This window comes from Prionailurus viverrinus, chromosome C1, assembly GCF_022837055.1.
Source record: "Prionailurus viverrinus isolate Anna chromosome C1, UM_Priviv_1.0, whole genome shotgun sequence".
In the NCBI taxonomy this organism is placed as follows: domain Eukaryota; kingdom Metazoa; phylum Chordata; class Mammalia; order Carnivora; family Felidae; genus Prionailurus; species Prionailurus viverrinus.
Window position 1 is genome coordinate 56,354,772 of NC_062568.1, and position 26,183 is coordinate 56,380,954.

Below are 26,183 nucleotides of genomic sequence, written 5' to 3' on the forward strand. Positions count from 1 at the left end.
TTCCAAACAGTGTGGAGGAGAGATATTTTGGGGCCAGTGGACTCTTCCACTGATTTTAGTGACGCCTTTGTTAATAATCTGTTTCATATATATGAAGCTCTGGGGGAAGGAGGAGATGACTATAAATATCTTAGTCTCCTCTTCCAGTGAACTATTTCTAGATTACAAACTTTTGAAAATGATAAGCCCTTAAGATAAAAAAATTTTTTTAATGTTTATTTATTTTTGAGAGACAGAAAAAGACAGAGTGTGAGTGGGGGAGGGGGAGAGAGCGAGGGAGACACAGAACCCGATGCAGGCTTCAGGCTCTGAGCTGTCAGCACAGAGCCTGATGCAGGGGCTCGAACTCACGAGCTGTAAGATCATGACCTGAGCTGAAGTCGGATGCTTAACCAACTGAGTCACCCAGAAGCCCCAAAATAAGATATTTCTAAATTGTCATTCAGTATTTACTTCTCAAAAGAATTTCTTGAGGGGCGCCTGAGTGGCTCATTCGGTTAAGCACCTAATTCTTGATTTCAGCTCAGGTCATGATCTCAAGGTTTGGTTCATGAGATAGAGCCCGGAATTGGGCTGTGTGCTGATGGCACTGAGCCTGCTTGGGATTCTCTCTCCTCTCTCTCTGCCCCTCCCTGGTTCATGCAAGTGTTCTCGCTCTCTCGCTCTCTCGCTCTCTCGCTCTCTCTCTCTCTCCCTCAAACTAATCAGAAAAAAAAAATTAGAAAAAAAACAACTTAAAACTAAGCAACAGGGAGATTTTTTGACGTATATATACATACATATACTCATATAGGTGGGTATACAATTAATCATGGAATTAAGACATCTTTTAACAAATGGATCACATACAATTAAATATTTGTGGAAGCTAAATATATTTTTATTTCTATGTTTTTATTTTTATTTTTTCTAAGGTTTTACTTTTTATTTATTTATTTTTTAAATGTTTATTTATTTTTGAGATAGAGAGAGACAAAGCATGAGCAAGGGAGGGGCAGAGAGAGAGAGGGAGACACAGAATCCAAAGCAGGCTCCAGGCTCTGAGCTGTCAGCACAGAGCCCGATGTGGGGCTCAAACCCACAAACTGTGAGATCATGACCTGAGCTGAAGTCAGATGCCCAACTGACTGCACCACCCAGGCGCCCCTAAAGATTTTACTTTTTAAAAGTAATCTCGGGGCGCCTGGGTGGCGCAGTCGGTTAAGCGTCCGACTTCAGCCAGGTCGGTCCGTGAGTTCGAGCCCCGCGTCAGGCTCTGGGCTGATGGCTCGGAGCCTGGAGCCTGTTTCCGATTCTGTGTCTCCCTCTCTCTCTGCCCCTCCCCCATTCTTGCTCTGTCTCTCTCTGTCCCAAAAATAAATAAAAAACGTTGAAAAAAAAATTAAAAAAAAAAAAAAAAAGTAATCTCTACACCCAGCATGGGGCTCAAACTCCCTACTCCGAGATCAAGAGTTGCATGCTCTGCTGAGCCAGCCAGGCGCCCCTATGTCTTCATTACCAAATGCAGGAGAAAATTAAATGAAAGATTTTATTAAGAAACAGAATATTACTTGCTAATTAATATTACTCCAGTGTCTCCAATTTAAGATAAAAGGCAGACAGGTTAATGAGTGCATTACTATTGCTCACAACTTTATTACAAAACCAGAAGCATATCAAGGATTTGAACTGGGAAAGACACTTCTCAATGCTGAAGGCTGGGGTCAGAGTTCACGGGTTAAGAATGCAGACAGGGTTTTTTTTCCGGGATATGCTTCCTATAATGAGATAGCAATGTTTTGTTACACATCTCTGGATCCCCTCACTTCTTGCCTCCTTTAGCTCGTTTCCACCTCTGCGATATGTTGTTGTTGTTGTTTTTATTTTTAATTTTTTTTTCAACGTTTATTTATTTTTGGGACAGAGAGAGACAGAGCATGAACGGGCGAGGGGCAGAGAAAGAGGGAGACACAGAATCGGAAACAGGCTCCAGGCTCTGAGCCATCAGCCCAGAGCCTGATGCAGGGCTCGAACTCACGGACTGCGAGATCGTGACCTGGCTGAAGTCAGACGCTTAACCGACTACGCCACCCAGGCACCCCTGTTGTTGTTTTTTTTAATGTGGACTTAAAAATAAACAAAGTTGGGGTTCATGAATTTGAGGAGGTTATTTTTGAGGGCTATAGTTTTCTCATTCACCTACTATTTTGGAAAATGTTTGCCATAAATGTCCACACTATGGCGGATTCTAAAACCAGAAAATATAATCCCCATCTTTGCTTTACTGTAATATAGACAGTTTCTCCTATTGAGGTTTGTCCTTAGATTTTACAAATGGGCAAGAACTAAACGATGTTGGAGTTTTTATAGTTCAAATTACTAATTTCCCTGCTTAAAATCCTCAATGTGGGGCTGCTGGGGGGCTCAGTTGAGCGTCTGACTTCGGCTCAGGTCATGATCTCATGGTTCATGTGTTCAAGCCCCGCATCAGGGTCTGTGCTGACAGCTCAGAGCCTGGAGCCTGCTTCAATTCTGTGTCTCCCTCTCTCTCTGCCCCTCCCCTGCTTGCACACTGTCTCTTTCTCTCCCTCAAAAATAAATAAACATTAAAAAAATTATTTTAAAAAGTATAATGATAAATGGTATCTAATCTTTTACTTTTCTATTTCAATGTGATCAAAGTGAGAAAGCACAGAGTACAAGAAGTAAATAGGGGTGCCTGGGTGGCTCAGTCGGTTGGGCACTCAACTTTGGCTTAGGTCGTGATCTCGAGGTTCATAAGTTTGAGCCCCGCATCAGGCTCTATGCTGACAGCTCAGAGCCTGCAGCCTGCTTCAGATTCTGTGTCTCCCTTTCTCTCTGCCCCTCCCCTGCTCGTGCTCGGTCTCTCTCTCTCTCTCTCTCTCTCTCTCTCTCTCTCTCTGTCTCTCAAAAATAAATAAACATAAAAAAAAATCCTCAATGTTCATCAACTACTTTTAGAACATAATTCCAGGGACACCTGGCTGGCTCAGTCAGTGGAGCATAGGACTCTTGATCTCAGGGTTGTGAATTCAAGACCCACGTTGGGTGTAGAGATTACTTAAAAATGAAATCTTAAAAAAAAGAAAAAAAGAATATAATTCCACCTTCTCAGAGTCTATGAGGCCCCACATGGTCTGGCCCCTACTTCTCTGGCCTCCTCACACTCCCTGTCACTCGCTGTGGGGACCCCCTTTCTGCTTCTCAGATGCACAAAGTCTCTTCTCATTTTTGCATTTGTTCTTTCACATCCTGCAGGCCTCAGCTCAAATGTCACTTCAGCAAAGAGGCCTTCTAGACCACTGTCTTTAAAGTGGTCTCCTCGGTTACTCATTCCTTCTTAACTTCATTTCCCTCAAAGCACTTTCCCCATTTTGGAGTCACAGGGTTTGCCTAATTGTATCTGGTTGTCTCCCCTACCAGAACACCAACTCCAAGAGGTCTATACTCCACCTCCTGCTGCAGCAGCTGTTGGGGTCTGTCCGTCTCTTTCTTTAGGTCTCCTCAGCCTGGTAAAATCTTTAGTACTTTGCGCTTGGAGTTTCTTCTTCTGAGTCTCATTTTTAGAAAATATTTATTTATTTATGAGAGTACAAGTGGGGGAGGGGCAGAGAGCGGGGGACAAAGAATCTGAAGTGGGCTCTGTGCTGACAGCAGGGAGCCTGACGTGGGGCTCCAACTCACGAACCATGAGATCATGACCTGAGCTGAAGTCAGATGCTTAACTGACTGAGCCATCCAGGTGCCCCCCAGAGTCTCACTTTTATAATTTGGATTTCACTTTCTTGTCAAAGAAACTTGTCAAAAGAACTATCCACATAAGCAAACACCACAGTAGATATAAAACACAGCTAATTCATCTGCTACCCAAAAAGCTGGGGATGAGAAAACTTCATGCAAACTTCCCAGCAAATGACATTTGTAGATAAATTAAAAATGAAGAAACTGATTTTTTCAAAAGTATAGTGTAAGAAGGGAACAATCAAATAACACACAAATATATATGTATCTGTGTACAAAATTACATATATATAAAATCAAGTACACATATATTATACACACACACACACACACATACATTATCTGTAAGTACCAGATGACATCTGATGACTAACTCTAGACTTACAGATATGTGGTTTTATGTTTCAGGCTGGGAGTTCTCTAGTATTTATCATCTAGCCCAGTGCTGGCTGGGAGTTCTCTAGTATTTATCATCTAGCCTAGTGCTGGCTCAGTGCCAGGCATAGAGTCGGCAATCAGTATGCAATTGTTGAATGAAGGAATGAACCCTGGAATGATCTTGGCATATCTAACTTCATTCTTCTAGACATCTTCACACTGCTCTGAAGGAAAACTGGGCTGTAAGGAACTAATGTGGTTCTGCTATGAGTAAAACTGCCCCAATCCAGAAACCTCATGCTTGCTTTCAGGACAAAATAAATGCAAGTATTAAAAACTCATCTCCTCTGCCTCAGAATGGGATGGAGGTACAGAATCAGTGGCTCCGACTCACTTGTACTTATACCAGGTCACCCTGCCAGCAACTATGGTTTCACCACAGGGCCCCAAGCCTTCTGTTCAATTGTGTGGCCATCCCTTCATTAAGATAATGAAATATCTTTTTTTTTTTAATTTTTTTTTCAACGTTTATTTTTGGGACAGAGAGAGACAGAGCATGAACGGGGGAGGGGCAGAGAGAGAGGGAGACACAGAATCGGAAACAGGCTCCAGGCTCTGAGCCATCAGCCCAGAGCCTGACGCGGGGCTCGAACTTACGGACCGCAAGATCGTGACCTGGCTGAAGTCGGACGCTTAACCGACTGCGCCACCCAGGCGCCCCGAGATAATGAAATATCTTAATGAAATAAATGTTGGAGGCACCAGGACAAATTTTAAAGATTACTATATTGTGAAAATAAGACTAAGATGTGAACGCAAGAAAGCCTTTCTGCTCTGGGTGCCAACAGTGTTAGTAGGTAGCTATGGATTCACTGTGAATGCTTTAAAAGCCTAACTTAGAAAGTGAAAACTCCGGGGCACCTGGGTGGCTCAGTCAGTTAAGCATCCAACTTCAGCTCAGGTCACGATCTTGTGGTTCATGGGCCCAAGTCCTGCATTGGGCTCTGTGCTCAGAGCTCAAAGCCTGGAACCTACTTTGGATTCTGTGTCTCCTTCTCTCTCTGCCCCTCCCCTGCTCACACTCTGTCTCTCTCTCACACAAAAATAAATAAACATTTTAAAAAAAGAAAAAAAAAAAGAAAACTCCACGATGAGAGGGAGAAGGTTCTTCTATGAACTACTTACTAAGTTAAAATATGGGGCTATCCCTAGGAAATAACGGATCTCAACAACAGTCACTAACATGACAAAGAAAGAAAGACCCAGGAGCACCCAGCTGGCTTAGTCAGAAGAGCATACAATTCTTGATCTTGGGGTCATGAGTTCGAGCCCCATATTGGGTGTAGAGATACTCAAATAAATAAATTTTAGAAGAGAGAGAGAGAGAGAGAGAGAGAACCAGACATGTGTCTCATGATGGAAGCATATGACACTACCTATGATGTATTCTTGCCCCCAAATTGAACTTTAATCTGGTCAAGCTTCAGGATGAAGTGATGGAGTTTACAGGAAATACAGGGGAAAGAAAAATGGTAAATGACATCATGGGGAGCCAATCAGAAAATCTAGACTGAGAAAATCTACAGAACAAATGACCTGGTTTCTTCAACAAATAAATCACATGGGGGAAAAAAGAGGGAAGGGGAACCTATAGATTAAAAGATTAAAGAGACACATCAATCAAATGCAGTGTGTGGATTGTGTTTGCTTCTTGATTTCAACAAATCAATTGTGTAAAAAAAAAGAGAGAGAGACAGAGAGAGAGAGACAATCAAGGAAATGTAGCCACTGACATATTTGATACTAAAGAATTACTCTCAAATTTTATAAGATTTAATAATGACATCTTTCTAGAGTACTTATATTTTAATATTTTAGAGTTGCCTACTAGAATATTTATTAATGTAATCATATATCTAAGATTTACTTCCCAAAATAATCTGTGGAGGAGGAGTAGATGAACATAGAAATGAACCAGAATTGTTGAAGTTGGGTGATGGGTCCATGGAAGTTCATTACACTGTTCTCTCTACTTCAGCGTATGTTTAAGATTTTCCCCAAGAGAGGTGCCTGGGTGGCTCAGCTGGTTAAGCATCTGACTTCAGCTCAGGTCATGATCTCATGGTTTGTGGGCTCAAGACCCACATCAGGCTCTGTGTAGACAACTTAGAGCCTGGAGCCTGCTTCAGATTTTGTGTCTCCCTCACTCTCTGCCCCTCCCTTGCTTGTACTCTGTCTCTGTCTCAAAAATAAATAAACATTAAAAAAATTCCCTAAGAAAAAGCTTAAAAAAAAGAATACACACACACACACACACACACACACACACACACACACACACACACGATTCTATCAGTTAACATAAGACCTATCAAAATGCATCTACACCAATTCTCATGTGGTCCAATAACCACGTTAATATCACACTGTGTATTTACTAAAATGCAGATTTCTGAGCTCTGTCCCAGACATACTGATTGAGAAAACCCAGGTATGGAAGCTGGAATCTCATTTTTAAAAACTAAATGATTTTTACACACACTGAAACTTCCTACATAAATGATTCTTATAACCACTAGAATTTGAGAATCATTGACTGGGCATTTTGTGTCAGACTTCATTTTTCACTTTCCAAGTGAGGAAATCAAAGAAGAGAGATAAATTAATTGGCCAGAATTCACTTTGAGACTCTGAAAGAATTGAGATCCTTGAGCCTTTCCTATCTTGACTTTCCAGTCTACCATTCAAACACCAACTGAGCAGCACGGCCTCATTTAAAAACATATTATCATTAGCTTTTAAAAGTTGAGTTCCAATCCCACCAGAACCAATTTGCCCTTTTGACCATTCAAGAATAAAGCACATACACACACAACATAAGTATTGCAGGAGGCCCATATAAGATCTTTTTAAATAGAGGGCTCTATCAGGATGTAAGAGATAGTCTGGCATTCTGATAAAAGTCAAGGTGTTCTTGGCCAAATCACTGGGATTTGGCTGAAATTGAAAGTCCATTTTCATCTGATAGGGCCTTAGTATAAGGTATATAGCACGGGAGTCACCTGCTTGCCATTGGTGAAGATTATGTGTCAGGAGGCCATGCCCTTCCCCGTGGTTATGGTTCTGGAGGCCAATTCTTATCTGCCCAGAGAGGTCAATGGTTGTGCCGCATGGTTTGGATTTCTAAGAGCTCTTCTTGTTTGTAAGGACACCCTTGGCTTCCATGCTTGGTAATGGCCTTTCAAAAGGTAACTGGAGAAAGTATGATGTGGGCACATTTTTCTATTAAATGGCTACATTCACACCCCTCCCTCCTTCTGGTATTAATCCAAGTGGTTTGATTCTGAATGGGGGTGGGGATTAGAATTAAAAATGGAGGTGCACAGGGGCACCTGGGTAGCTCAACCGGTTAAGCGTCTGACTCTTGATTTTGGTTCAGGTCATGATCTCATGGTTTATGAGTTCAAGCCCCCCAGTCAGACTCTGCACTGACAGTGAGGAGCCTGCTTGGGATTCTCTCTCTCTCCCTCTCTCTCTGGCCCTCCTCCTCTCTCTTTCTCTCTCTCTCTCTCAAAATAAATAAATAAACATTTTTTTTTAATGGAGGTACACAGACCCTCTAATGAACAAAACCCAGGGCCTTCATTCCCTCCCCCCAACATTTTATGAAAATTTTCAAACATACAAAAATGTTCAAAGAATTTTATGGTAAACAATCGTACGACGTACATTCTACAATTAACATTTCACTATATTTGCTCTTTATCACACTTCTAAACATCCCATCATTCATTTTTTCTTTGGCATGGAGAAGTGTATTTCAAAGTAAGTTTCAAAGATCAGTAACCCCTTCCCCCATACCTCAACATGCATGTTATTAACCAACCCTCAATATGTATTTAAAAGTCCTTTTGTTTTTGTATTCTGAGGTAAAATTTACATACTATGACATACACAAATCTTAAGCATATCATTTGATGAGTTCTGACAAATGCATACACCTGTGTAACCAAATATCTATCAAGATATAGACTACTAATAACACCCTAAGAAGTTCCTTCCCCTTCCTTCCCAGCAACCCCTGCCCCACCCACCCCCCATCTAGTACCTGTGGAAACATGTGATCTGATGCTTCTACATCATCTGGTTAGGCTAGGGACTAAAACTATTATAACACTTCCCAGATAGGATAACTTAGGCCAGAGAGAGATTAATCATTTTTCTTAGATCACATGAACATGACATGAGAACCAAAACCTCAGACCCTGAATGGTTTCATGCTTTTCCTACTTGACTGTATTCCAAAATTTCACTTCAAAACTTCTAAATTAAATGAAAATCAAATTTGTGACTTCTGACTGTTTCCAAGCAAACAGACAATTTTTCCGTGGCCTTTTATCAAGGCAAATCTACACGAATAGTTAGTATAGCAAAAAAGATCATAAATGCATTTGAAAAAGAGACTAAAAATAATTCACATAGGAAATGCAATTAAGTTTAATTACATTGAATGCTAATACTACCCCTGCAATCATAAAAACAAATGTTTGAAATATGGTCTAATGAAAGGAAAAGCCCCTGGTATATGGCACAGCTAAAAATAATATATTTGCTTAATATTAGAATTTTTATTATTATTCTAAATCTAATACAACCCAGATTTCAAAAATTAATGATTCTGTTCATTCTACAATTTTCTACTTATGCAAGCAAAGGCAGTAATGTTGTAAGAATATTCTTAGGATATCTTAAATCTACCAGTAAACAGCATCTTTTTTCTTATTTGTTTAATAACTGCTGTCACTCTTTTTTGTAAGCAGCAATCATAAGATGTCAAACAAATTCTGCCTTGACTGTGGGTACTGATAGATGTCTCTGCTTGTTTTTATTAAAAACAAAAATCTTCCCTGCATTAATTACCAACACTGGAGAAGTGGGGCACTGTTGGGATGTTCACCAGCCTCTGGGCAGGGAGAGACGCAGCACAGAAAACCACAGAGCGAACTCAAATACCGGAATACCGGAACACATTTTTCTTTAGCTCCCTTGGGGACCCAGGGACTCAGCGGCTTAGATTCCCTTAAAGGGAAAAGCAGGAGCGCTCATGGGGGAGGGCGGGATCATGTTTATCAGTCACAACAGTTCATCTGGGCCTGGATCCAGGTAGTCTGCGCGTCTAAATTTGATGAAATATAGGCGCCACCAGGTAACAGTAGTGGTCAGGGAGCTTGCCAGGAACCTGTAACTCAAAACTGAAAAATGAAATTAAAAGACTACTTTGGCCGGGCAATTTCTTTCTTCAGGAGGCAACAACTGCAAACTACAAAGCTGAAAAGAACAGACAATCCTTTGTATGTTTTAAAATTTCTCCTCCCCAATGTGACACAACATCTGGGCCAGAAAAATATACACAAATACTTCCAAACTTGCATTTTAATACCAAACTGTAATGTTTCAGCAGAACTTCCCCTCCTCTTCCTCCTTTCTTCTTTCCCTTGTCTACATTCTGCACAAGGGGTTCGGCCTATGGCAGGGAGCCAAGGCCGGCTGAGGTCTTGGCTGTATCCGGAGGGCAGGTATGAGGGGCAATGGTGGCGGAGCAGAGGCCTGACCCTGTCCTGTCAATAAACCTTAACCCCGACCTGCCAGGCCCCTGCGCCAGCTATTCTGTCTAGCCTCTTTTCTAATTGCTCTAAAAATGACTCTTCATTTAAAAGTACCTTTGTGTAAACACCCCACAGGAACTGACAGTCATCAGAATTACCACACAGTTCTAGTATTTGGGGAGTGCAAGAAAAGTCTTCCATTGTGGTAGGACTCTGCAAATAGTTTGAACTGCTGTGCGAAACAATACTCATCACTTTTTTAGCTAACTCTGCAGGTGACATTAATTTGACTTTTAAGACCGTTTGCAGTGAAACATTAGATCTTTTGATTAAGTTATTTGAAAGTAAAGATGGATAAGAGATTTTCCCCACAGAACCAGCCTGTTTCTCTTACTTCTGAGCACTCCAGAGAGGTAAGTAAGTAAAGCTAAAGTCCTATGCTTCTTCATCTATGTGTTGAGGCTTTCCTATAATCCTGCAAGGACCAATACTATTTATCTAAATATGAAAACCCAAACAAACAGAAAATTAAAATGGGGAAGGAGGAAGATAAGAAAAGAGGTGTTCAAATAAAGGTTTTTTCAAAAATAGTAAAAATAGGGGCGCCTGGGTGGCGCAGTCGGTTAGGCGTCCGACTTCAGCCAGGTCACGATCTCGCGGTCCTTGAGTTCGAGCCCCGCGTCGGGCTCTGGGCTGATGGCTCAGAGCCTGGAGCCTGCTTCGATTCTGTGTCTCCCTCTCTCTCTGCCCCTCCCCCGTTCATGCTCTGTCTCTCTCTGTCTCAAAAATAAATAAAAAACGTTAACAAATTTTTTTAAAAAAATAGTAAAAATAAATCAGTCTTGTAAATTAGTATAAAACACAAACTTCTTTTTACTGGTTTATGGCTTAATTCCTTTTTCCTTTTTCTTTCTTTCTTTCTTTTTAATTGTTTATTTATTTTTGAGAGAGAGAGAGAGAGAGAGAGAGAGAGAGAGAGACAGCGCCAGCAGGGAAGGACAGAGAGAAGGGGACAGAGGATCTGAAGCAGGCTCTGGGCCGACAGCAGCAAGCCCGATGTGGGGCTCAAACTCACTTATGGCGAGACTATGACCCAAGCTGAAGTCAGACTCTCAACAAACTGAGCCACCCAGGTATACACCTCCCCCCTTTTTCTTTACAGTAGTAAAAAATTTATATCACATAATTTACTTAGGGCTCCTTGGAAGAAATTCCCTAAATTATTTCTCTCCCAATGAGATAATGTGAAAGCCAGTTATTATCTATTTTATAAAGGGAAACCAGACTTGAAATTTGCAAATCTTTAGCTCTCTTCTGATTAGGTACAAGTTAAATTATGACTTTTATTTTCTTTTTAAACTTATTTATTTACTTTGAGAGAGAGAGTGAACAGGAGAGGGGCAGAGAGAGAGGGAGAGAGAGAATCCCAAGCAGGCTCCGTGCTGTCAGCACAGAGCCTGACATGGGGCTCAATCCCATGAACCACGAGATCATGACCTGAGCTGAAACCAAGAGTTGGATGCTTAACCAACTGAGCCACCCAGGGGCCCCTTAAATTCTACCTTTTATGAGACTGAGGCGCTACCTACTGCGCTAACGAGGCACCTTAAATTCTACCTTTTAAAGTATAGCTTAGTTAGGTCATGATCTCATGGTTCGTGAGTTCGAGCCCCACATGGGGCTCTGTGCTGACAGCACAGAGCCTGCTTGGGATTCTCTCTCCCTCTCTCTCTGTCCCTCCTCTGCTCATGCTCTCTCTCTCAAAATAAATAAACTTAAAAAAAAAAAAAAGATAAAAAAAAAAAGAAATATCTGGAGAATGGATTAATTGGGGTGGGTTGGGGCTAGGGGCAGATTAGAGGCAAGGAAATAAATGAAAAGGCTCTTGCGGTACAGAAGGGGACAAGGGATGTGGCCCTGATTGGTAAGTCACTGTGAAATGAGTAAGATGGAGAAGTCTAGAAACTGCTTTCCCCCTTTTCTCCTCCCTAATGCCGGTTTCTGGCCTAGAACCCTGGGTGAGTGCTGGAGTTATTAACCCAGAGAGGGAAAAGAGGAAGAGAAGCAGACTTTTGGGGCTAAGATGATGAGTCCACTTTTGACATGTTGACATTGCAGTGGTTCTCAAAGTGTGCTTCCTCAGACTAGCATTAGCATCACCTGGGAACTCATCAGAAGTACAAATTTGGGGAGTTGGGTAGAATTCAGCTACCTTTCAACAAGCCCTCCAGGGATTCTAATACACACTGAAGTTCAGAACCACTGGCATTGCCTGATCTCTAGCTCCAGAGGATAGTTAGCTTTGGGGAATGAATATATCATAGATGATAGATAGATAGATAGATAGATAGATAGATAGATAAGCAGATTAGAAAGGAGTGGTAGCTAAAGCCACAGGCTGCCAACTAGGAGACAACTAAGGTCACGTGGTAAGTTACAACCAGCTAAAGTTACCACTCCTCATACAGTCTCCTGTTTGCTACCTCTGCACCACATGCAAGTGTCTCTCTCTTTTCTTTTTTTAAAATGTTTATTTTTGAGAAAGAGAGAGAGAAACAGAGTGTGAGCAGGGGAAGAGCAAAGGGAGAGGGAGACACAGAATCCGAAGCAGGCTCCAGGCTCTGAGCTGTCAGCACACAGCCCGATGCAGGGCTCAAACTCACAGAATGTGAGATCATGACCTGAGCTGAAGTCAGACGCTTAACCGACTGAGCCACCCAGACGCCCCACATACAAGTGTCTCTTAAGTAAGCTTTTTAGATAAAGGAAAAACTTTTAGTACAATTTGTCTTATTTGTTGTATCTTAATATAATAAGTTACCCTTCAAATTCTGACTGCAATTCATTGTTGGAATCCCTACTTTCTCATAAATGTGTCAATAGCCATGAAGTCAAGTTGATCACCTTGCCATCTATGGCATGAAAGGTCCTCTACTTCCCAGATGCATGTATTTTATAATAACATTTTTGCTTTTCTACTTTTGTATCTTAATCATCATAGTAGGTCATCTGCCTCTGTTCTTAATAAGCAGACACAAATTTACAGGTCTCAATTCTACCCACTATCCTGAATCTTCTCATTCCAAACACTGTGTTCAATGGCAACTGCATCTCCCCCAAAGGACACTTCCTCATATTCAATGACACGAGGACCATTTACAGGCTCTCTACAATGTTGGGAAGAAGGAGTTATTTATAGTGAGATTCTCTTTTATTTCCTTAAGTTTTTATTTAAATTCCATTTAACACAGTGTAATATTAGTTTCAGGTGTATAGTGTAGTGATTCAACACTTCCATACATCATCTGGTGCTCATCACAACAAGAGTAGTGAAATTCTCAATTAAATTTCTATTTTTTACATAAAAAACCCAAATTTTCCCCTGGAGTTTTTTTATACTCCCTTCTAATTACTAACCTTATCTTCTCTTAGGTTAGTAGTAAAAAGTTCTCCCTTATATCCAAGTATTAATGCTACTCTTGGCAAGATAACCAAATTTCACTCATTTAGCAAATAGTTATTTAGTTTTTACCTTCTTATATATTTACTGGGGAGGGAGAGAGGCAGTTATGAATTACTCATACACAATTCCTGCCCTAGCAGTCTTGATAATCCAGTAGCATGCCAAGGTTAGTGTGAAAACCATTACAAATATAACAGTTCATGCTTCACAGTAAGTGACTATAGAAGAAAAGATGGACTCAGCATCCATCCCCAACTTTTCCTAAGCTGTCTCCGGTACTGCAGAGACTAGATCGCTAAAAACGACATTTCCCAAACTCTTCTAGACAGAGGTTCTACATCTGGATATTGCTCTACCAATTAGATGCACTCATGGGATATCTGAAGGGGGGAGTGTGGTGAAGGCCTCATTCCTATTGCTTCTGCTATTCTTTTTTACACTTGATCTTAGCCAAAAGGCCGAGAAGCGATGTGCTATTCTTTTTTCAGCTGGTGAGCACGGCTGTGGAAGCATTAGGTTTTTCTGAGCAGCATTCTGGTGTCCCATACTAGGTTTGTGAGTATTGAGAAGCAGCTGGAAGTGGTGGCAGCTTAGCCACCCTGGTAGGCTAGTCCCACCTACTCCCTTTGTAGGCCAGTTCAGAGGAGCTGTTCCCTATGTTGTTCCTGCAGGCTCAACCTATAGGTTGTTTCTTTAACCCGCCAACAATTAGGAATACCCAGTTCCTACGCTAAAGGCATTTCTAGTTGAAATAGCTTGAATGACCTCAGTTTTCTGCAACTTAACTCCAACTGGTGGGGTTCCAATATTGGTAGGAAAAAAGGAGGGGAGGGAGGAAGGGAGGCAGACAGACAAGATCACAAGTATCAGGGAAGATCAAGAGAGGCTCTATAAAGAAGGTGGTGCCTAACATCGTCCTTGATATATAGACATTATTTTGACAAAAACAAAAAGGAAGGAACTAGCATCACTAGGCTGAAGGCAGAGTGTGAACAAAAGTACAGAGTTATGAAAGCTCAGGGTACATTAAGGGTTGAGTGGTCTGGTTTTTGCTGAAGTATTGAATATACTTATTTCGAAAAGTAAATAAGACCAGGGGTGTCTGGGTGGCTCAGTTGGTTGAGCGCCTCTTGATTTCTGCTCAGGTCATGAACCCAGTGTCATGGGATCAAGCCCTACATTGGGTCTGAGCTGAGCATGACACCTGCTTGGGATTCTCTCTTTCTTTCCCTCTGCTGCTCTCCTCCACTTACTCTTTCTCTAAAAACAAACATAAGCTTAAAAAAAAAAAAAGGCCATACTCTGAAAGGTTTAAAGTGCTTAGGGTAAAGGGTTTAGATTTAATTCAGCAACTTATTAAGGTTTTTGAGTAGGGGAATACCAATATGACTCCTTAGGGAAATTAAAAGGGTAACAAGGATTGGAATGGGGAATCAGGATATGGTACAATTAGGAGGCTCTTACAAGAGGATGGGTAAGAAGCAGTGAGGGATTAAACCTCTGTGGTAATTTAGGGAATGTAAGAAACGGGATGGATGTAAGAGCCGCAGAGGTATACTTCACATAACTTGACAACTGATTAATTACATATAGATCAGGAGAAAGGAGTCAAAAATGACTCTGAGGACAGTGGTTCCAAAAACAGAAAGAGGGAGCACAAGAGGATGAGTTGGTTCGGCTCTGGGGAAGACTGAGTTTGGCTTTGGATTTACTGAATGTTAAGAAGCAACAAGACCTTATGTGAGGGTGTCCAGAGAGCATCTGAAAAGGCAGGATTTTTTTTCTGAGAAGTCAACCATATTGAATCTGGAAACTCACCTCAATATCTGGTGATACTTTATCTAAAGTATTCACTAAAAAGAAATTAACTCTAAAGACTTCCTATTTCTCTAGCTACTCCTCATCCTCTTTTGCAGGCTTCCCTTCCCTGATCACACCTTACAGATCAGTTTTCCTCAGGGTTCCATTCTCATTTCTCTTCTTGCCAAACCAACACCTTCTCCTAGGGAGCTTATACTGTCACCACATGTTCATGACTTCCAAAGCTGTATGTCTAACCAAGATCCCTCCCTAGAACTCTCCTTATCTGTTCATCTCCTCTGCTTACTAGAATCTCTACTTGGCTGTCTCCAGGCACTTCACACTCAACATTACCCAAGTTGGACTGATCATATTCTCTTCCAAACCTAGTCCCTACTCCATTGTTCCAAATGAATGGCACCGTAATCCACTCAACTGCCCAAACCTGAAGCTGGAAATCAGGGGGTCACCCAAAACTAATCCTTTCCCATCACCACCATCCCCCAATCCAATCGATAACCAATTTGTGAAGTCTACCACACAAATATCTACTAAAACTATTCACTTCTCTCCACCCCCACTACCCTGGTCCAGGCCACTGTCATCTTTTACCCAAAATAGTTGCAACTGCTTCCCTACTGTTCTCTCAGTTTTCAGAGTCATCATCCTGCAAATCATTCTCCTCCCTGAAGCCAGTGGGATCTTTATACCATACAAATTTGAACATGTCACTCCCTTATGATTTCTCACTCGACTTCCCAACTGCCCTTATTGATAAAATCTTAACATCTTATTTGAATTGGTTAGCTTTTGCTTTGTCAAAGTCACCCCAAAATTCAGTGAGTGTCTCAACACAACAAACTTTTTAAAAATTTCTCATGACTCTGGGGTGGCTGGGCAGTTCTTCTGGCCTGAGCAAGCTCAGCTGGTCTCTGTGGTAGTCAGCTACAGGCTATGCTGAGATGGAGATGGACTCATTCCCATGTCTGAAGGTTGGCTCAACATTAGCTGGGAAACAATGAGGACTCAACCATGTGTCTCTCATCATCCAACAGGCCAGCTTGGGGTCATTCATATGTGGTGGCCAGATGGTTCCCAGGAGCAGCAGAAAGTAAGCTCCAATATACAAGTGCTTTTTAAGCCTCTGCTTACATCATCCCATTGGCCAAAGAAGTTACATGGCCAAGCCCAGATTCAAAGGATAGAGAAACAAGAGATGACCTTTTGATGGGAAGGTCTTCAAAGTCATGCTACAAACAATATACATACAGTAAGGGTCAGAATTTGTAGTCTTTTGCAGTCTATCACATTAATGTACTTTACAAACTTCTTATGATCTGGATCTGATTACCTCTTATGTCTCATCACTTAAAACCTGACCCTTGGGGCTCCTGGGTGGCTCGGTTGGTTAAGTGTCCAACTTCAGCTCAGGTCATGATCTTGTAGTTTGTGGGTTCGAGCCTTGAGTCAGGCTCTGTGTTGACAGCTCAGAGCCTGTAGTCTGCTTCAAATTCTGTGTCTCCCTCTTTCTCTCTCTGCCCCTTCTCCCACTCACGCTCTGTCTCTCTCCCAAAAATAAATAAACATTAAAAAAAATTTTTAAATAAAAACCTGACCCTTGTACCAAGACTCTCATCTACTTCTTTCTTTTTTAATTTTTTTTTTCAACGTTTATTTATTTTTTGGGACAGAGAGAGACAGAGCATGAACGGGGGAGGGGCAGAGAGAGAGGGAGACACAGAATCGGAAACAGGCTCCAGGCTCTGAGCCATCAGCCCAGAGCCCGACGCGGGGCTCGAACTCACGGACCGCAAGATCGTGACCTGGCTGAAGTCGGACGCCTAACCGACTGCGCCACCCAGGCGCCCCATCTTTTTTAATTTTTAAAAATGTTTATTGTATTTTTAAGAGAGAGAGAGACAGAGCATGAGAGGGGGAGGGGAGCAGAGAAAGAGAGAAAGGGAGACACAGAATCTGAAATAGGCTCCAGGCTCCAAGCTGTCAGCACAGAGACTGATGCGGGGCTCAAACTCAAGAATCAGAAGTTCATAACCTGAGCCGAAGTCAGCGCTCAACTGACTGAGCCACCCAGGCACCCTGAATCTCATCTACTTCTGACATAATAGGCTGTTTCCCTTTTAGGACTTTGTACATACTGTTCCTCTACCTTGAATACTCTTTCACTTCACTATCATTTATCTTTCAGGTCTTCTCTTAAATATCATCTTCTCTAACAAGTCTGCTTTGATCCCCTAAGACTGGGGTAGGAGCCTTGCCACTCTGCTTCACAGACACTGTGCTTACTTCTTCACAGCTCTTAACACATGTAATACCAATACTCTCATACCTGTCTATACCCTCCACTACATTGTAAGCTCCCTGAAAGCGAGGACTAGGTCTTCTTCATCAATGAAGCCCCATGCACAGTAAGTTCTTGATAGATTCCTGATCACTGAAATGACCAGATATGAAGTATTAGGGCAAAAGAAAGTAAAGAAAAAGAGAATTATGAATATGGATAAAATGTGATTCATGGGTAAATCAGTTTTACAGAAAAATAAAAAGATTTGAAGAAAAACTTGAGACCCCTTAGCTTTCATCATTCCAGAGGTTAGGTAAGACCCTGAGAACCATTCAACAAGTCTGAAACTTGTCACCGGGTAAAAGAAAAGGATGGAAAGTTAGATAAAGGTTAACGCTACAAAAGAGATTATGAACCTGAAGTAAAATTAAACAAAATGTGACAAATATTGGGGCAATATTTCTGGCCAACATGCACCAAAATTCATTAAAGAAGTCAATAAAGATGGTGAATTGAACACGCATCACCTACTTTTACTGCTTCTCTTGTAGATTAAGCATGAACCTATAAGACCAGAGAGAACAGGAGAGCAAACAATGGTGGGGGAAGAAGAATGGAAACTGAAACGCAGATGATAGGAGGTAGATGATGAAATGGAAGCAAGAAAACTGAATCCTGTTCAGGAGGTGGAGAGCCGTAAGAATTCCTAGGAGTCAACTGGTGGTAATAGGTTTCTCTAGATATAAGGGTGGAGCAGAGCTAAAATAAGGAAGGAAATATGGAAGCTAAAAAGCTTTTTAAATTTAGACACAGCTTAGTCCCCAGATCTCATATTCTACTCTACAAAGTGGAATGACCATCCCCTCCCACCCTCCCCCATTTTGGCATACGAATTATTCTCAGGAGAGAGTAAAATAGAAGGTCTCTGGCTGGAGAGCACCAGGAACAGTTGGGGGAGGGGGGTGCTATAATGAATATAGGGGATTAAATCAACAATGACATACTTGGGTGCTGACACCCACTCCTCACCATCCAGCCCTCCCACTTAGCTTCTAGAATGTTGGCAGCCAGGCCTTCACCTTTCAGGCAGGAGATGAGCAGAACTTGCTCTGGGGATTCTGAATATCCTAGGAAAAATTACCTAAGGATACTGACTCTTGATACTGATTCCCCAGGATAATGGCCAACCAGATCACTCCATAGCTCAGAGCTGACCCATAGCAACCTACCTCCCCAACCACTTTCTCAGAGCTTCCACTCAGTTTGCCTTGTTTTTACTTTTTATTTTGAAGTAATTTTAGACTTACAGATAATAGTATAAAGGGAAACAAAAGTACAGAGAGTTCCTATACATCCTTCATCCAACTTACTTTAATATTCACATTTTGAATAACCATAGTTTGGGGCGCCTGGGTGGCGCAGTCGGTTAAGCGTCTGACTTCAGCCAGGTCACGATCTCGCGGTCCGTGAGTTCGAGCCCCGTGTCAGGCTCTGGGCTGATGGCTCAGAGCCTGGAGCCTGTTTACGATTCTGTATCTCCCTCTCTCTCTGCCCCTCCCCCGTTCATGCTCTGTCTCTCTCTGTCCCAAAAATAAGAAAACGTTGAATAACCATAGTTTTATCATCAAAACCAGGAAATTAACATTAGTACTTAAAATATGGATAGTTAGTAACTAGTTATTATATATATATAATTAACTAAAGTATAGATCTTATTTGAATTTTACCAGTTTTTACACTAATGCCCTTTTTTCTCTTCCAGGATCCAATCCAGTATTCCACAGTATGATTAGTTATTAAGTCTTCTTAGTCTTCCACAATCTTGTGACAGTTTCTCAGTCTTGTCTTTCATGAGCCCACTCAGCTCTTTAAATCCACCACTCATACAGAAGAAAACAACCACGGATTTCCAGATATATGAGAAGCCCTCTTATGTAGAAAATAAATACCACACAAACAAAACAAAAAAAAAGAAAAAAGAAAACTCAGAGGAAACAGAATACACCTAGAAGAAAATTTCTTTTTTTTAAAGCAGATGCCTTTTTTTTTTTCTTTTTATTTATTTATTTATTTTTGGGACAGAGAGAGACAGAGCATGAACGGGGGAGGGGCAGAGAGAGAGGGAGACACAGAATCGGAAACAGGCTCCAGGCTCCGAGCCATCAGCCCAGAGCCCGATGCGGGGCTCGAACTCACGGACCGCGAGATCGTGACCTGGCTGAAGTCGGACGCTTAACCGACTGCGCCACCCAGGCGCCCCTAGAAGAAAATTTCTAGAAAACTATTAATAATATGCTCAAGAAAAATACAGCAACAAAACTATTAAAAAATTTTTCAGGGAACAAGGCAGACTCTCTTAGAGATTAAAAATATTACAACAGAAATTGTAAAACCTCAATTGAAGGGACAGAGAATAAACTTGAGGAACTCTCCCAAATGACAAAGTCCAGAAGGGAACTGGGCATTAAAAGAACAGCCACACACGGCACAAAAACAGACACATAGACCAATGGAATAGAACAGAAACCCCAGAACTAGACCCACAAAAGTATGGCCAACTAATCTTTGACAAAGCAAAAAAGAATATCCAATGGAAAAAAGACAGTCTCTTTAACAAATGGTGCCGGGAGAACTGGACAGCGACATGCAGAAGAATGAAACTAGACCACTTTCTTACACCATTCACAAAAACAAACTCAAAATGGATAAAGGACCTGAATGTGAGACAGGAAACCATCAAAACCCTAGAGGACAAAGCAGGAAAAAACCTCTCTGACCTCAGCCGCAGCAATTTCTTACTTGACAACATCCCCAAGGGCAAGGGAATTAAAAGCAAAAATGAACTATTGGGACCTCATGAAGATAAAAAGCTTCTGCATAGCAAAGGAAACAATCAACAAAACTAAAAGGCAACCAATGGAATGGGAAAAGATATTTGCAAATGACATATAGGACAAAGGGTTAGTATCCAAAATCTATAAAGAGCTCACCAAACTCCACACCTGAAAAACAAATAATCCAGCGAAGAAATGGGCAGAAATCATGAATAGACACTTCTCTAAAGAAGACATCCAGATGGCCAACAGGCACATAAAAAGATGCTCAACGTCACTCCTCATCAGGGAAATACAAATCAAAACCACAATGAGATACCACCTCACACCAGTCAGAGTGGCCAAAATGAACAAATCAGGAGACTATAGATGCTGGAGAGGATGTGGAGAAACGGGAACCCTTTTGCACTGCTGGTGGGAATGCAAACTGGTGCAGCCGCTCTGGAAAACAGTGTGGAGGTTCCTCAGAAAATTAAAAATAGACCTACCCTATGACCCAGCAACAGCACTGCTAGGAGTTTATCCAAGGGATACAGGAGTACTGATGCATAGGGGCACTTGTACCCCAATGTTTATAGCAGCACTTTCAACAATAGCCAAATTATGGAAAGAGCCTAAATGTTCGTCAACTGATGAATGGATAAAGAAATTGTGGTTTATATACACAATGGAATACTACTTGACAATGAGAAAGAATGAAATCTGGCCTTTTGTAGCAACGTGGATGGAACTGGAGAGTGTTATGCTAAGTGAAATAAGTCATACAGAGAAAGACAGATACCATATGTTTTCACTCTTATGTGGATCCTGAGAAACTTAACAGAAGACCATGGGGGAGGGGAAGGAGAAAAAAAAAAAAGAGGTTAGAGAGGGAGAGAGCAAAAGCATAAGAGACTCTTAAAAACTGAGAACAAACTGAGGGTTGATGGGGGGTGGGAGGGAGGGGAGGGTGGGTGATGGGTATTGAGGAGGGCACCTTTTGGGATGAGCACTGGGTGTTGTATAGAAACCAACCTGACAATAAATTTCACATTAAAAAAAAAAAAAAAAGAATAGCCACACAAAGGAATATATGCTTCTAAAATGTGATATGTGTTATGAAGAAGTGCAGACCACCACATAGACAGAATATACTAGAAGGTGGAGTGTGGGGGTAGCTACCTCTGCTACCCCCAGAGGAGGCCAAGCTAAGACCTCAAGGATGAGCAGGCATTAGCAGACAGAGTGAGGGAACAGTTCAGCATGGGGAACAGCATATGCAAAGATCCTAAGGAGGAAACAGTTTAGGGAATCAGAACACCTGAAAAGCAGGTCAGTGGACAGAGGAGGGGAAGGACTGGGGAGCTGGGATAGTAAGACCAGGCCAGTGGGCAAGAGAGGTTAGGGTTTTCATGGTGAAATGGGAAGCCAAGAAGTTATGAGGGGGAATGAAATGATCCAGTATGCTTTTTATTTGTTTTATTTTTTAAAAGGTTTTATTTTATTTTATTTTAAGTAATCTCTACACCCACGTGGGGCTCGAATTTACAATCTCGGGATATAAATTGCACACTCCACCAAGTGAGCCACCCAGCCACCTCCCAGGGTGCTCTTATTTTTAAATTTGTTTTTTAATAGGGCATTTGTTCTTTTTTGTTTGTTTGTTTTGTGTGTGTGTGTGTGTGTGTGAGAGAGAGAGAGAGAGAGAGAGAGAGAGAGAAAATGTGCTGGTAGGGGAGGGGAAGGGGCAGAGAGAAAATCCCAAGCAGGTTCCGCAACGTTAGTGCAGAGCCTGATGCAGGGCTCCAATTCACAAATCATGAGATCATGACTTGAGCTGAAACCAAGAGTCTGGACACTTAACCTACTGAGCCACCCAGGCACCTCCTCCAATGTGTTTTTTAAAAGGCCACTTGACTGCAGTGTGGAAGTAGTTTAATGACTGTATCACAGTTCCTCTCATCTTATGGATCTATCATAATTTGCTTAATCATGCCTCTATTTTATTGCACATTTAGGGTGTTTTCAGTTCTTTGCTAATATAAGCAATACTATAATTGACATCCTTGAAACTAAATCTTTGCCAGCATCCCTGGTTATTTTCTGAATATAGATTTCTAGAAGTAGAGTTAAATACTTGAGTTAAAAGGTATGAAATTTTCTGGTTATTTTTTAAAGTTGTTTTTTGAAGATAAAGATTTTGATCATTAAATATGAAAAATAGGGGTGCCCGGGTGGCTCAGTCAGTTAAGCATTTGACTCTTGATTTCAGCCTAAGTCATGATCTCACAGATTGAGCCTGTATCGGGTTCTGTGCTGATGGCGGCATGGAGCCTTCTTGGGATTCTCAGTCTTTCCCTCTTTTTCTGCCCCTCCCCGACTCACACTTTTTTTTCCCTCAAAAACAAAAAAAACCCCATAAATAAATAAATAAATAAGAAAAATATACTTTACAAACTGAGTATCTCCCCACCTATTCAGTTAAATGCAGAAGATAAAAAGATGAAAAACTTGTATTCTATGTAAAAAAATACCCTACTTATTTTTTTTAATTTTTTTTTCAACATTTATTTATTTTTGGGACAGAGAGAGACAGAGCATGAACAGGGGAGGGGCAGAGAGAGAGGGAGACACAGAATCGGAAACAGGCTGCAGGCTCTGAGCCATCAGCCCAGAGCCCGACGCGGGGCTCGAACTCACGGACCGCGAGATCGTGACCTGGCTGAAGTCGGACGCTTAACCGACTGTGCCACCCAGGCGCCCCTATTTTTTTTTTTTAAACGGTAAGCACCTACGTCATAAAAATCGATCCTGTCCAACTTCTTGGTTAGGATGAGCCACATTTAAAAAAAAAAACGAGTATGACGGCAAGCAGGCTATGTTTCTGAATCAAACGACTACACATTTGTGACATCCTAAAATAGTTTCAATGTATTGTAATCTTCCAAGGGGTATATCTAATTGTGGTTTAACTTTTTTTTATAACGCTACGTTTTTTCATTGTTGTTAAAAATAGACTCACAAATCTGAAGGAAATGCTTTGTCAGACCACGTTTCCCAGGGATGTGCACGGTCCGCTGTTTTGCTCTCCCCATTTTCTCTTCTTATTCTCTCACACGTGGCCTCTTTCACACACAAATTTACCTCTTGTATCTCATCTCAGCGAGTGGCATCACCAAACACAAGCTCGTTTTACCTTTTTACCTCTTTCCCACTCATATTCTGTCTCTTTGTATACAAACCTCCTCACCTTCCAGTTCTCACTTCCGAGATGTGAGTGAGCCTTTCCCTCTTTTTCTCCCACATCCCTTCATCCTCACTTTCATCGTCCCTCAGATTTCTTGGCCCTCTCACCTCTCCTCTCACGCTGGGAACAACTCCCGCCCAGAGTCCTAGTTCAGGGAAGGACTGTTGGTCAGGAAATGTGCCGAAGTGGCTGAGGAGATAACTGGGGCAACGGTGGGGGTGCAGATGCGTGGATGCTGGGCATGAGGGGACCAGGTGGCTAGCCAGGGTTTCCCAGGCCTCCATGGCAGGAGGGGGTAGGCCTGAACTAAAGGATGGGGCCACCAAAGCAGGAGACAGAGGCCGAGTCCTGCTGCTCGACAGCCGGAGTGCACACACAGAAGCCCCCTAGAAACGCTCTGTGGCCTGGATGGGGTCTGAGAGTTGCCAGTTGGCCATACTGACCTAGACAACCAATTAAGGCATGTTCAAGGTCTGCTGAACAGAATAGTCTTTTAAACTAGGCTAAATCCCCTGTTAAAGGTTGCCGATTTTTCTCCCCACAAAATTTCCAGATTTATAGTCATAGTAAGAACCGGAAGACAAATTTAGCTAGGGTACTGAAAAATGTGACACACAACGAACATTAGAGATAATCTGCTTGTGGAAACAAACCAGTTATTTGGTGAGCACTGAGGGCTCTAGTAGGTACGCCTGATGAGAATTTGTACTGGGAAGAAATTTAAGATCAAGGTCAGGAATGATTAATATGCATGCAGGAAGTCATCAACATTTAAGCATAAGCAATATGAATCTCATTAAATCTTCAATCACTTCCTATTGCCTGAAGGAATTGGTGGTAGTCTAATGATTAAAGCAATAACATTAAAGTAGAAGACAGTAACAGAAAATTAATCTGACCCTTATAAAAGAAGCTAGCACAAAGTACCGATCCACCTAAGCCGACTGTGTAAGACTCTCCTTGGCAGCTGTGATTTTTCTTTAATGTGCAGTCTCCTTGTCCCCTGAGCTAGCTTTGCTGAAAAGTGATTGCTGAGAGTCATTCCAGGGCTTTCTGCTTTCCTTTTTTTTTAATCTAGGTAATTGATAATCTTTCACACGCTTCCCAACGGGCCATCGCAGTGCTGTTTGCCATATCTCCCCCTTACTCACGGTATCAGCAGAGAACAGCATCTCTCTAAGCCCCAGCCCTCTCCTGCTGTGTCGCTCACTCACTTTTCTGATTGCTCAGCAATGCCCTGAACAGCTGCTATTCACAGAGCACAAAGTAGGGGAGAAATGACAGAAGACGACAGAGAGAAGCTGTCTTTTGAAATCTCAATTCCTAGAGGACTGGTTTTCAGCAGCATCAGCCAGTTGGCAGGGAGATCGTAAGGGTGTTCTTTTCACCCCTGACCTAATTTTATTTGATCTTATAGGAAAATCATAGTCTTACTGATGGCAGAGATAGGGTATGATGCCCCAAATTCAGAATTATCACAATGCCTAACAGAAGGATAAACAAGAGTGAGCCACAAAGACTCCATATGTAAGAGGTAAAAGGATATCAAGGTTAATTTTCTTAAGTTAATATTTCAGTAATTAATAAACATTTTCTTTTATTTATTTATTAAAAAAAATTTTTAATGTTTGTTTATTTTTGAGAGACAGAGAGAGACAGATCATGAGCAGGGGAGGAGCAGAGAGAGAGGGAGACACAGATTCCAAAGCAGGCTCCAGGCTCTGAGCTGTCAGCACAGAGCCTGATGCAGGGCTCGAACCCACAAACTGTGAGATCATGACCTGAGCCGAAGTCAGATGCTTAAACGACTGAACTACCCAGGTGCCGCATTAATAAGCTTTTTCTTGTGAATGTGGTGGAATTTTTTTTTTTTTTTTTTACATTATGGTTGTATTATTAGCAGCCCTTCTTAGAGGAAAAAAAATCACTTTAGAAATGCCTGCTTTTGGGGAGCGCCTGGCTGGCTCACTCAGTGGAGCATGTGGCTCTTGATCTTGGGTTGTGGGTTTGAGCCTCATGTTGGGTGTAGAGATTACTAAAAATAAATACACTTTCTAAAAATGTTTAAAAAAAAGAAAAAGAAAAAGAAATGCTTATTCTTTTTATGAAAATGATCAGACCATAAGTGACTATTACTTTCTTCTTTATGTATCTTCATAAATTTTTTTTAATGTTTATTTATTTTGAGGGAGAGTGTATGCACAAGGTGGAGGGGCTGAAAGAGAATCCCAAGCAGGCTCCATGCTGTCAGTGTAGAGCCCCACACAGGGCTCGATCTCATGAACTGTGAAATCGTGACCTGAGCCAGAATCAGGAGGCAACGCTCAACCGACTGAGCCACCTGAGTGCCCTCTTCATAATACCTTAATACTACCAATATGGATAGCAAGGGCTTATTATGTGTCATGCACTGTGTTAAGAGCCATTTGTAGATGGTCCCCAGAGACCCAGCCTCCTGGCATTCACACCCTGGTCTGCCACCCTGTGCTGTTTTATGTGACCAAGAGCATATGGCAGGAGTGATGGAAGTCACTTCTGAGATTAGGTTATAAAAGACTGTGGATTCTGTCATGGGCACTCGGATTCTCTCTCTCACAGATCACCAGTTCTAGAAGAAGCAGACAGCCATGTTGTAAACAGTCCTATGTGTAGAGACATAGGTGGCAAAAAAGGTGAAGTTTTCACAAATAACTGAAGCCAGTTATGAGCCGCGTGAATGAGCTTGGAAACAGGTTGTCCAGCCCTGCAACCTCATGAGAGGGCCTGCTAAGCCAGCTAAGCCACACCCAGATTCCTGGTCCTCAGAACCTGTGACATTATACACGATTTTTGT

The 26,183-nt window shown here is 41.8% G+C and overlaps 1 protein-coding gene across 2 annotated transcripts in view; it reads right to left on the bottom strand.

Moving 5' to 3' along the window:
• METAP1D (methionyl aminopeptidase type 1D, mitochondrial) overlaps positions 1-26,183 on the bottom strand; it is a 90,655-nt gene that overhangs the window by 43,695 nt on the left and 20,777 nt on the right. The gene's annotated exons all lie outside the window — the stretch shown is intronic.